The sequence below is a fragment of the Coregonus clupeaformis genome, chromosome 7 (genome assembly GCF_020615455.1).
Source record: "Coregonus clupeaformis isolate EN_2021a chromosome 7, ASM2061545v1, whole genome shotgun sequence".
NCBI lineage: Eukaryota > Metazoa > Chordata > Actinopteri > Salmoniformes > Salmonidae > Coregonus > Coregonus clupeaformis.
This window is the reverse complement of record NC_059198.1, coordinates 34,569,163-34,580,807: the sequence shown is the minus strand read 5'-3', so window position 1 is coordinate 34,580,807 and position 11,645 is coordinate 34,569,163.

Sequence of the window (11,645 nt, the reverse complement as noted above, 5' to 3'; positions counted from 1 at the left end):
CTTCTAAAATAGACTAGTATTTTAATTAATGCAAACACTTGAATGGTAAATATGATGTTCGTATATACGGGCTCACTGAAACACCATGCAGGGCAGACAGAGAACTGAGCTATTGTTATAAATTCTTCTTTAAATACTCTGACAGAGATAGTTCCCGCTCCCTGCTGGGCCTGTCAGAGTAGAGGCTGGGTGTGGTTTAAACTTACCCAACCTATCGATGGCGCACAGGCTGGTCCCAGCCTCTTGGCACTTCACTGTTGCCAGGTGTTAGTTGTTTCTGTTGCAGTACACATGTCCTTGAGCGGTTTAACAAAGAGGCAGTGTGTGTGTGAGTCACAAGTTTCTCAGCCTACCCCCTAACGGTTCCTCACATTAATCACAGCTTGTTATGTTAAACAATCTATATCAGTACAGCACAAACCTATTATGTTTAATCATTAATGTATTCTTTCTAAGCTAGGCATCACATCTAGTTGTAAGAGAATAGATCCCAACACCAGCAATAGTGAAGTGAGGGTGTATCCTAGTACCAGAGCCCCACTGGCTGCTCTCTGTGTGGCCCCACCTATGAGCTGGGCCTCTGGGACTATGGCTCTTATGAAATCAGCGATTTCCCGCAGCATGCACGACATCTGTAACAGACTTTCTCAAACAAGGGATAATACAGGCAGCACAGCACATCAAAATTAAAAACATAACGATTAGGGTCAGAAATCCAGTAACCACCAGTGCAGCATACTTACCAAACCACTCCCCCAACCAGGAGAACAGTCCGTTTCCCTCCATTCCAGCCATGCGTTTCCCTCCATTCCAGTTTCTCTTTACCCCCCATCTGGATGATCAGTCCCGCCCGGTCTCATATCCCCGTCCCCAAGTGTGTTTAAACACTTGAGTCTAGGAACAATCCGCCGTGGGGGCCGAACACGAACATAATGGGATTTTATAATCCCAAATTGCTTATTGACATGTACCCCACCCATTGGCTACGTCCCTAACCCTTATTTTGAATCTGACAGTCTGCCCTTCTCTGACTCCCATTTTGTAGGCCACTCGTCCTTGACGGTCAGTATGTCGGGTCGCTTCTCTTCTCTTTTACTTCTTAACAATGGTAAGGGCATAGCGTAATTGGTGGTGGATCTTGACATATCAAGACCATTGCCGAGACTATGATGCAACTCAAGTTATCCATATTCCCAAAAACTGCCAACCCTCACCTGTCTTTCTGCTTGGTACTACCCCATACTCACACCCTGAGAACACACTACAGTGATGATAGGTCAGGGTAGGAGATCTTCGTTAACAGAGGTGATCCCCAGACCCTATTGGTCCAGTTCTTCTCTCTAACTCTGCATGTGTTCAGTGGTGCTTGCATGTGTTCTTACCTTTTTGCAGTGGGTAACGTGGACCCAGGTCCTGTGAAATATATTTTCCATAACCCAAAATATTGTATTTTCAGCTGTTTGAAGTTGGTGTACAAAACCAAAAGTAAAAGATGCAATAGCGAAATGTCTATGAGAATTTGGTCTGGTCGCCCAAACAGTTACATATTGTAGCTTTAAGCATCAATTTGTTCTCATGTTCTTATCCAAACTGAGTGCAGCACCTGTGAGATGATCGTTGACTTCAGGAAACAGCAGAGGGTGCACCCCCCTATCCACATCGATGGGACCGCAGTGGAGAAGGTGGAAAGCTTCAAGTTCCTTGGCATACACATCACTGACAAACTGAAATGGTCCACCCACGCAGACAGTGTGGTGAAGAAAGCGCAACAGAGCCTCTTCAACCTCAGGAGGCTGAAGAAATTTGACTTGGCACCTAAAACCCTCACAAACTTTTACAGATGCACAATTGAGAGCATCCTGTCGGGCTGTATCACCGCCTGGAACGGCAACTGCACCGCCCGCAACCGCATGGCTCTCCAGAGGGTGGTGCGGTCTGCCGAACGCATTACCGGGGGCAAACTACCCGCCCTCCAAGACACCTACAGCACCCGATGTCACAGGAAGGCCAAAAAGATCATAAAGGACATCAAACACCCGAGCCACTGCCTGTTCACCCCACTATCATCCAGAAGGCGAGGTCAGTACAGGTGCATCATAGCTGGGACCGAGAGAATGAAAAACAGCTTCTATCTCAAGGCCATCAGACTGTTAAATAACCATCACTAGCACATTAGAGGCTGCTGCTGCCTATTGAAATCACTGGCCACTTTAAGAAATGGAACACTAGTCACTTTAATAATGTTTACATATCTTGCACTACTCATCTCATATGTATATACTGTATTCTATTCTATAATATTATACTGTATCTTAGTCCATGCCTCGCTGTCATTGCTTTTCCATATATGTATATATTCTTAAATTCCATTCCTTACTAGATCTGTGTGTATTGGGTATATGTTGTGAAATTGTTTGATATTACTTTTAAGAGATTACTGCACTGTTGGAGCTAGAAGCACAAGCATTTCGCTACACCCGCAATACCATCTGCTAAACACTTGTATGTGACAAATAAAATGTGATTTGATTTTATTTAAACTCTGTTATATCCCTCAAAACACAGGGATATCGATTCGGACCGGACTCAAATTATGCATGTAGTGATCGTGCACATAATTACATTACCCAACCTCCCCAAGTAAAATAGGGCTTTGTTCTATGCACGTAGCCTACAGATGAATGATCTGGTTTGTCATATAATAAACTTTCCCAGTGCCTATTTCAACGTTAAAATATTAAGGGGATGATTTTGTGCCAATTAATTGATAAATTGCATTATTCCAGAGGATGATTTGCACAGGATTCGTTTTTCCAAACTGCCCCCTGTAATTACTTTGTTTCTTCATTCAATTGAGTCTTCATGGAAGCCTGTTTTTCTTTTTAATTCTAGGCTGATGATATTTCAACTTCATGTCTAGATGATAAAGGCTACACTGACAACTTTGCTTGGCTGCCAAACGCATAGGTGTCCCCATAATATTTGAATTGAGGAAGTGTGATAATAATCATTATTTTAGCGATCCAAAGTACATTTACATTTTAGTCATTTAGCAGACGCTCTTATCCAGAACGACTTACAGTTCGTGAGTCCATACATTTTTTTTTCTTTTCATAGTGCTCCCCCGTAGGAATCGAACCCACAACCCTGACGTTGCAAGCGCCATGCTCTACCAACTGAGCTACACCGTACTGTGGACAGTAGACGTCCTTCCTAATGAAAATGCCCTCCATCCTGCTGATGTGAGCTGCTGAACAGCGCACTTGCACTTGAAATGCGTTTATGGATGAGAAAGTGAACTTGCCATTTCCAAAAAGGTTTAGCTCAGTTGGGAATCGAGAATGCCCTAGTAATGTACTTTACATCGTACTGTGCGGTTGTTATGGTTTATGACAGTGTGCTGCTTTACGTATGAATATGTTGTCAGAATGAGTGGCACGTCATTAAACGTCAGAGTGATGTACAAATGTGAAACCGTGCAGACGTGCATTCTTCTACAGCTAAGCTAGATATGACATTGGCAACGAAGATGACTGAATTAAATTGATGTCCACCGGCACCATTCCTTGCTGTGCCTGGCGAACCACCAGTCCCGTGGAATAACTGGCTTCAAAGTTAACACTTATCTCGAAGCTAAGGACTTTTTCTACAATCTCCGACAAGCGGAGGACAGCACTGCTCTGTGACTGCCTCCGTACGGAGGGACAGAGGATTTTCAGAGTGCTTGGATCGGCTCCTACATTCACCGCTGCAGTCAGCCTCCTACGGAACCACTTCACCCGGAAACACCGAGTGCTCCTCCGACTCTACCCGCTACGGAAAAGAGTGAGTCAATTCAAAACTACTTGGCTAATCTGAGGAATTTGGCTAGCTCTTGTAACTACGGGGCACTTCAGGACGAGATCATCAGGGACCAGCTGATAGAAGTGACATTATGCGAAAAGACAAGGTAGAAACTGCTTTTGGAATCGGACAATTTACAACTTGATGGAGCTTTTAAAATAGCACTCCAGGTTGAAGCGGCTGCCTGTTCACCCCGCTATCATCCAGAAAGCGAGGTCTGTACAGGTGCATCAAAGCTGGGACCGAGAGTCTGAAAAACAGCTTCTATCTCAAGGCCATCAGACTGTTAAACAGCCATCACTAGCACATTAGAGGCTGCTGCCTATAGACATAGACTAGAAATCACTGGCCACTTTAAGAAATGGAACACTAGCCACTTGAATAATGTTTACATATCTTGCATTACTCATCTCATATGTATATACTGTATTCTATACTATTCTACTGTATCTTAGTCCATGCCGCTCTGACATCGCTCGTCCATATATGTATATATTCATAATTAATTCCTTATTTAGATGTGTGTGTGTTGGGTATATGTTGTGAAATTGTTATATATTACTTGTTAGATATTACAGCACTGTCGGAGCTAGATGCACAAGCATTTCGCTACACCCGCAATAACATCTGCTAAACACGTGTATTTGACCAATAACATTTGATTTGATTTGAATGCTCTACCACAGAGTTTGTAAACCCAGAGGCGCAACATTGCGAGACTTCTTGCAAAGCAGAGCAGGCCGGGGTTTGAGGTTAGAGAAGTCAATGAGAGAAGTGAAACATTCCTCCTTAGTTGTTAATTTTCTCAAAATTATTACTCCAACCTTGTGAAAGTGACAAACTGACACGTTTTCATTTTCGTCAAAAACAACTTGATTTGCCTTGGATTTGACGGCCTGCACATGCGCAGTTCGGCGCAAGACGACCGTTAAACCCCGTGATGTGTTTCTGACTTTAGCTAGCCAACATTGCCATGACATCTCCTTACTAGCTCCAGTCAGGCCCTCATTCTCCTCTCACTCTCAACATGAACGCACTGACATTTGAACTGTCCACCAACCATGTGTCATTCAAAACATGCACTGTGCAGCTGGGTGAGGTCATATTTGCCTTTGCTACTGGATACAGGCGCTGCAGTGTCATTACTCAACCTGGCCACCTACAACAAGTTCTTCCCTCACCTACCACTCCAACAACCCTCCACTACGGTAGCTCCAAGATAGACATTGTAGGCACCCTCCAGGACCAAGTGCAATACTGCACCAAGCACCTACCATCATTCACATTTCACGTTGCGAAGCGGGGTGCCAACCTCCTGGGCCTCGACCTCTTCACAGGCTTGGGGTTCACACAGAGATGACAGTGGATCAGCTATACACCAGGTTACCTGCACATGGCAACAGAACTGGCCAGCTCTGTTTGATGGACTGGGCTGCCTTGCAGCCTTTACTCACAGGCCCCTAGTGAACCCAGTCATGCAGCCCCTGTGGTGCATCCCCTTTGCACTGCGTGATGATATCACAAAAGATCTCCAGTCGCAGTTGGAAGCAGACATCATTGAGCCAATCAATGCTGGATTTCAAACTTGGTCATTGCAACTAACTTTTAACATTATTTTTGAATGACTACCTCATCTCTGTACCCCACACATAAAGATAATTCTAAGGTCCCTCAGTTGAGCAGTGAATTTCAAACAGATTCAACCACAAAGACCAGAGAGGTTTTCCAATGCCTCGCAAAGAAGGGCACCTATTGGTAGATGGGTAAAAAATAAAAATAAAAATAAAAAACTGACACTGAATATGTGAAGCATCAAATCAATTTTTATTTGTCACATACACGTGTTTAGCAGATGTTATAGCGGGTGTAGCGAAATGCTTGTGCTTCTAGCTCCGACAGTGCAGTAATATCTAACAAGTAATATCTAACAATTTCACAACATATACCCAATACACACAGATCTAGTAAGGAATGGTATTTAAGAATATATCAAATCAAATCAAATTTTATTGGTCACATGCGCCGAATACAACAGGTGCAGACATTACAGTGAAATGCTTACTTACAGCCCTTAACCAACAGTGCATTTATTTTAAACAAAAAAAGTAAGAATAAAACAACAACAAAAAAAGTGTTGAGAAAAAAAGAGCAGAAGTAAAATAAAGTGACAGTAGGGAGGCTATATATACAGGGGGGTACCGTTGCAGAGTCAATGTGCGGGGGCACCGGCTAGTTGAGGTAGTTGAGGTAATATGTACATGTGGGTAGAGTTAAAGTGACTATGCATAAATACTTAGAGTAGCAGCAGCGTAAAAAGGATGGGGTGGGGGGGCAGTGCAAATAGTCCGGGTAGCCATGATTAGCTGTTCAGGAGTCTTATGGCTTGGGGGTAGAAGCTGTTGAGAAGTCTTTTGGACCTAGACTTGGCACTCCGGTACCGCTTGCCGTGCGGTAGCAGAGAGAACAGTCTATGACTAGGGTGGCTGGAGTCTTTGACAATTTTGAGGGCCTTCCTCTGACACCGCCTGGTATAGAGGTCCTGGATGGCAGGAAGCTTTGCCCCAGTGATGTACTGGGCCGTACGCACTACCCTCTGAAGTGCCTTGCGGTCAGAGGCCAAGCAGTTGCCATACCAGGCGGTGATGCAACCAGTCAGGATGCTCTCGATGGTGCAGCTGTATAATTTTTTGAGGATCTGAGGACCCATGCCAAATCTTTTTAGTCTCCTGAGGGGGAATAGGCTTTGTCGTGCCCTCTTCACGACTGTCTTGGTGTGTTTGGACCATGATAGTTCGTTGGTGATGTGGACACCAAGGAACTTGAAGCTCTCAACCTGTTCCACTACAGCCCCATATACATATATGGACAAGCAATGACAGAGCGGCATGGACTAAGATACAGTAGAATATTATAGAATAGAATGCAGTATATACATTTGAGATGAGTAGTGCAAGATATGTAAACATTATTAAAGTGACTAGTGTTCCATTTCTTAAAGTGGCCAGTGATTTCAACAGGCAGCAGCAGCCTCTAATGTGCTAGTGGTGGCTATTTAACAGTCTGATGGCCTTGAGATAGAAGCTGTTTTACCATTCTCTCGGTCCCAGCTTTGATGCACCTGTACTGACCTCACCTTCTGGATGATAGCGGGGTGAACAGGCAGTGGCTCGGGTGGTTGATGTCCTTGATTATCTTTTTGGCCTTCCTGTGACATCGGGTGCTGTATGTGTCTTGGAGGGCGGGTAGTTTGCCCCCAGTAATGCGTTCGGCAGACCGCACCACCCTCTGGAGAGCCCTGCGGTTGTGGGCGGTGCAGTTGCCGTACCAGGCGGTGATACAGCCCGACAGGATGCTCTCAATTGTGCATCTGTAAAAGTTTGTGAGGGTTTTAGGTGCTAAGCCAAATTTCTTCAGCCTTCTGAGGTTGAAGAGGCTCTGTTGCGCCTTCTTCACCACACTGTCTGCGTGGGTGGCCCATTTCAGTTTGTCGGTGATGTGTACGCCAAGGAACTTGAAGCTTTCCACCTTCTCCAATGCGGTCCCGTCGATGAGGATAGGGGGGTGCACTCTCTGCTGTTTCCTGAAGTCCACAATCATCTCCTTTGTTTTGTTAAATGTTGAGTGAGAGGTTATTTTCCTGGCACCACACTCCCAGAGCCCTCACCACCTCCCTGTAGGCGGTCTCATCATTGTTGGTAATCAAGCCTACGACTGTTGTGTCGTCTGCAAACTTGATGATTGAGTTGGAGGCATGCTTGGCCACGCAGTCATGGGTGAACAGGGAGTACAGGAGGGGGCTGAGCACGCACCCTTGTGGGGCCCCAGTGTGAGGATGAGCAAAGTCCTCACACCAGCTGGGGGCAGCCCGTCAGGAAGTCCAGGACCCAGTTGCACAGGGCGGGGTTCAGACCCAGGGCCTCAAGCTTAATGATGAGCTTGGAGGGTACTATGGTGTTGAATGCTGAGCTATAGTCAATGAACAGCATTCTTACATAGGTATTCCTCCTGTCCAGATGGGATAGGACAGTGTGCAGTCGATTGCATCGTCTGTGGATCTATTGGGGCGGTATGCAAATTGGAGTGGGTCTAGGCATGGTGAAGTTATTAATTACACTTTGAATGGTGTATCAATACACCCAGTCACTACAAAAGATACAGGTGTCCTTCCTAACTTAAGTTGCCGGAGAGGAAGGAAACCTCTCAGGGATTTCACGAGACCAATGGGGACTTTAAAACAGTTAGAGTTTAATGGCTGTGATTGCAGAAAACTGAGGATGGATCAACAACATTGTAGTTACTCCACAATACTAACCTATATGACAGAGTGAAAAGAAGGAAGCCTGTACAGAATATAAAATATTCCAAAACATGCATCCTGTTTGCAATAAGGCACTAAAGTAAAACTGCAAAGAATGTGGCAAAGAAATTAACTTTGTGTCCTGAATACATTACATTTTACATTACATTTTAGTCATTTAGCAGACGCTCTTATCCAGAGCGACTTACAGTTAGTGAATACATATATTATTATCGAACCCACAACCCTGGCGTTGCAAACGCCATGCTCTATCAACTGAGCTACATCCCTGCCGGCCATTCCCTCCCCTACCCTGGACGACGCTGGGCCAATTGTGCGCCGCCCATGAGTCTCCCGGTCGCGGCCGGCTGCGACAGAGCCTGGATTCTAACCAGGATCTCTAGTGGCACAGTTAGCACTGCGATGCAGTGCCTTAGACCACTGCACCACTCAGGAATACAAAACCTTGTTTGGGGCAAATCCAACACAACACATCACTTAGTACCACTCTTCATATTTTCAAGCATGGTGGTGACTGCATCATGTTATTGGTATGCTTGTCATCGTCAAGGACTAGGGAGTTTTTTTTAGGGATAAAAAGAAACGGAATAGAGCTAAGCACAGTAAAAATCGTAGAGGAAAACCTGGTTCAGTCTGCTTTCCAACATACACTGGGAGACAAATTCACCTTTCAGCAGGACAATAACCTAAAAACACAATACCAAATATACACTGGAGTTGCTTACCAAGACGACATTGAATGTTCCTGAGTGGTCTAGTTACAGTTGACTTAAATCAGCGTGAATATCTATGGCAAGACTTGAAAATGGCTAGCAACAGCCAACATGACAGAACTTGAAGAATAAAACAATAATTGTACAATCCAGGTGTGCAAAGCTCTTAGAGACTTACCCAGAAAGACTCACAGCTGTAATTATTCCCAATGATGATTCTAACATGTATTGACTCAGGAGTGTGAATACTTACACTACCCGTTCAAAAGTTTGGGGTGACTTAGAAATGTCCTTGTTTTCAAAAGAAAAGCAAATGTTTTGTCCATGCTGACCTTCTAGACCAGGGGTGTCAAAAGTACGGCCCGCGGGCCGGATCAGGCCCGCAAACGGGTTTAATCCGGCCCGCGAGATGATAAAAAAAAAAAAAAATGTAAAGTATAAATGCTATTTTTCAATAAAATAAACTGCTGTTCCAATTGCGTCCACTGGATGGCGCAATAGCAATTGTGTTAAGCAAGCAAACTGTTTATACCGGGGCAGAGCAAGTAGGTCAAGCACGTGCAGCCAATGAGCTACTTTGTTTTGCCCGCGATATTTATTACGGCTTCTACTTTTAACATTATGTGCTTTGGCACCCTCATTGCCCCAATATGTCTCTGTCAAAAAAGAGAAAAGTGGACGCAGAGTGCAGAGTGTTCCAAGAAAAATGGTCATCCTATTTAATCATGGAATTGAATGGGAAAGCTGTATGTTTGGTGTGTTCAGAGCATATTGCAGTGCTGAAAGAATATAACCTTCGTCGCCACTATGTGAGTCTTCATGCCGACAAATATGACAACTTTCAAGGACAGTGGAGATGAGAGAAGGTGAATGAACTGTTGGCGGGTCTGAAGAAACAGAAGTCTGTGTTTACTCACAGCCGAGACATCAGTGACGCTGCAGTGAAAGCTAGCTACCTCATTGCTAATGAAATCGCAGTGGCTTCAAAACCATTTAGTGAGGGTGAATTTGTAAAAACATGCATGATGAAGGCAGCGGAGATTGTGTGCCCTGAAAAGCGGCAGGCTTTTGCAAATATCAGCCTGACAAGAAACACAGTTGCAGACAGGATTTCCGATCTTTCAGTGGATTTGGACAGCCAGTTGAAGCAAAAAGTAGTCATTTATTGCGTTTTCGGTTGCAATTGATGAAAGCACGGACATTACAGATGTTGCACAACTGGCCATTTTTTCATCCGCGGAGTTGATGACACATTGACCGTCACCGAGGAGTTCGTGGAGTTGGTGCCGATGACAGATACGACAGCAGCTGATATTTTTACCGCACTCGTCGGCGCGCTGGACAGGGTCGGAGTGGACTGGTCCCGCGCTGTCAGCCTGGCTACAGATGGTGCGCCCTCAATGATCGGGAAAAAAGCAGGCGTTGTGACAAAGTTCAGAGAGAAAGTGCAATCTGCAAATGGAGGACGTGATTTTTTGACTTTTCACTGTATTTTGCACCAGGAGGCTTTGTGTTGCAAGTCATTAAAGATGGATAACGTCATGAAGGTGGTCATCCAAACTGTTAATTTCATCCGATCCAGAAGCCTGAATCACCGTCAGTTTGACAGCCTTCTCAGAGAGAAAGACCACATCTATGGCCTGCCATACCACACTGAGGTAAGATGGTTAAGCCGAGGTGCTGTGCTGAGGCGTTTCTTTGATTTACGAGAAGAAATTGAACAGTTCATGGAAGAAAAGGGCAAACCAGTGTTAGAATTTCATTCCGCAGATTGGATGCCGGACCTTGCATTTATGGTGGATGTTACAGAGCACCTGAATAACTTGAACAAACAGCTGCAAGGGCGCAACAAAGTTGTCACGCAGTATTATGACAGCATACGTTCTTTCAAGTTGAAGCTGTCATTGTGGGAGACGCAACTTGCCGGTGGTGATGCAGCTCACTTCCCCTGTCTGAAAAATGTGTGCGCGACCCAACATGTGGCAGACATGAAGCGGTTCAAAGATAAAATAACGGGACTGTTACGGGAGTTTGAGCAACGCTTTCAGATGTATGTTTATATGTTTTTATGTTGATGTGCTATTGTTTTTAATTGATTTTATTTTATTTGTATATTTAACCTATTCTTGACTCTGTGGTTCTTGCACTTGTTTGGGGAACAGGATTTCATTATTTTTATCTACATTTCTGCCTGAGAAATGACACCCTGATATAGTTCTGTGATCTGTGAAACAGTTCTGTTAATCACTGAGGCATTGTGTGTTTGTGTGTTCTTTTTCTTTAGAATTTTCAAATAAACTTGACGTGTTTTTATGATTAATAGTGATGTTGTGCTTGTACTATTTTGGACACACTGTCCTCAGGCTCCAGCTTTATGTTGTATGTTGATCGTATTAAAACAAAGAAAACAATCTGAAGTTGTTGTTTTTAAGTTATATATACCATGATTTTTCCGGTCCGGCCCACTTGGGAATAGATTTTCCTCCATGTGGCCCCTGAGCTAAAATGAGTTTGACACCCCTGTTCTAGACAGAGTTGCAAAGAAAAAGTAATTTCTCAGACTGGCCAATAAAAAGAAAAGATTAAGATGGGCAGTCTGAGATATGGCTTTTTCTTTGCAACTCTGCCTAGAAGGTCAGCATCCCGGAGTCGCCTCTTCACTGTTGACATTGAGAGACTGGTGTTTTGCTGGTACTATTTAATGAAGCTGCCAGTTGAGGACCTGTGAGGCGCCTGTTTCTCAAACTAGACACTAATGTATTCGTCCTCTT